Source organism: Arachis duranensis, chromosome 3 (genome assembly GCF_000817695.3).
Source record: "Arachis duranensis cultivar V14167 chromosome 3, aradu.V14167.gnm2.J7QH, whole genome shotgun sequence".
Lineage (NCBI taxonomy): Eukaryota > Viridiplantae > Streptophyta > Magnoliopsida > Fabales > Fabaceae > Arachis > Arachis duranensis.
The window spans coordinates 22,452,508-22,453,891 of NC_029774.3; positions in this window are offsets into that span (position 1 = coordinate 22,452,508).

The window sequence follows — 1,384 nt, forward strand, 5'->3', positions numbered from 1 at the left end:
AGACATCCTCACAAAGGCAATACCCTCTGAGAACTTTCTTCACTTTTGGGGTAGGCTGAGTGTTCACAATCAACAGCAGATGACAGCAACTGAAGATAGTGGTGATGCTTGAAGTTATAGTGTCTAGCAGCCAACAAAGTGTTTACAATCAACAAAGGTGGACAACTAGAGATGATGATAGGAGTTATGGCATGAATTAAGCACGTTTAGAATGAGTATTGTGCCTTATGTGCTTGCTGATTGATTCTGTTAGAAGGCATGTGTTTGCTGTCAATTCTGTTAGGCAGTTAGTGCTGTTAGTCCTCACTCTTCCCTTTTTAGTTAGTCAGTTAGCTATAGATGCTAGAAGATGCTGGAAGCTTCCTTGCTCAACTCACTGCTAATTTCATTGCTTATAAATAATCCTCCTCCTCACTTTACAATGTAGCTTTTGTAATACCACTTATTCATTCAATGAAATCTCTTCTCCCTATTGCCTTCTCTGTTCTTTCTTTCTTTCAACTTCTGTTTTGACTCTTCTTCAAGATCACCCTCTATGATTTGATACCTTTCAAATAATATCATAACACTTTTGAATTCATAAATCATATTGTATTCACGAATAAATAATGCCACAATTTATTTTATATTTTTTTTTGTATTTTTATTAAAACAATAAAGTATTGATTTAATCCCTCGTATTTAGACTAAATCTTAATTTTGTTTATAATATTTAAAATATTTTATTTTAATTTTATCTCAAATATTTTATTTTATCTTATTTTAATTTTTTAATCAAAACTTAAATTTTTTTAAAAATATTCTTTTTTATTATTGTCTTCTTTTTTTAATTATTATTCTATCATTTTTATTCTCAAATTATTATAATAGTCACTAAAATTATAACGTTTACAGTTATTTAAAAAAAATCATAATAAAAAAATGTTTCAAAAAAATTTAACCAAAAAATAAAAATAAAAATAAAAATAAAATATTTCAAACCTTAAAAACAAAATTAAAATGTATCCCACAAACTAAAACATAAATTTGCTCTTATTAAAATATTCACATGCGTGATATATATTACATGAGTGATGTGCATAAGAAACATGAGTGATGGTGCATTATCCCTCCTTCAGAGAAGATCTAGAGACTTCAATATGCAAAGGGTAAATTTTACAAAAACTTTGTAATTATCCTTTTTTGTATTATATTTTTTTATATAAAAATAATTTACACATGATATGTAGCTGTTGAATTATATTCTTTTTTTAAAAATTTTGTCAATAAATAACAAAATCTTAGAATTTTTTTTTAATAATTTTGTTTTTATATGACTGATATATAAAAAAGGCACAATAATATTAATTAATATTAATAATACTCTAAAAAATTATAAAATACT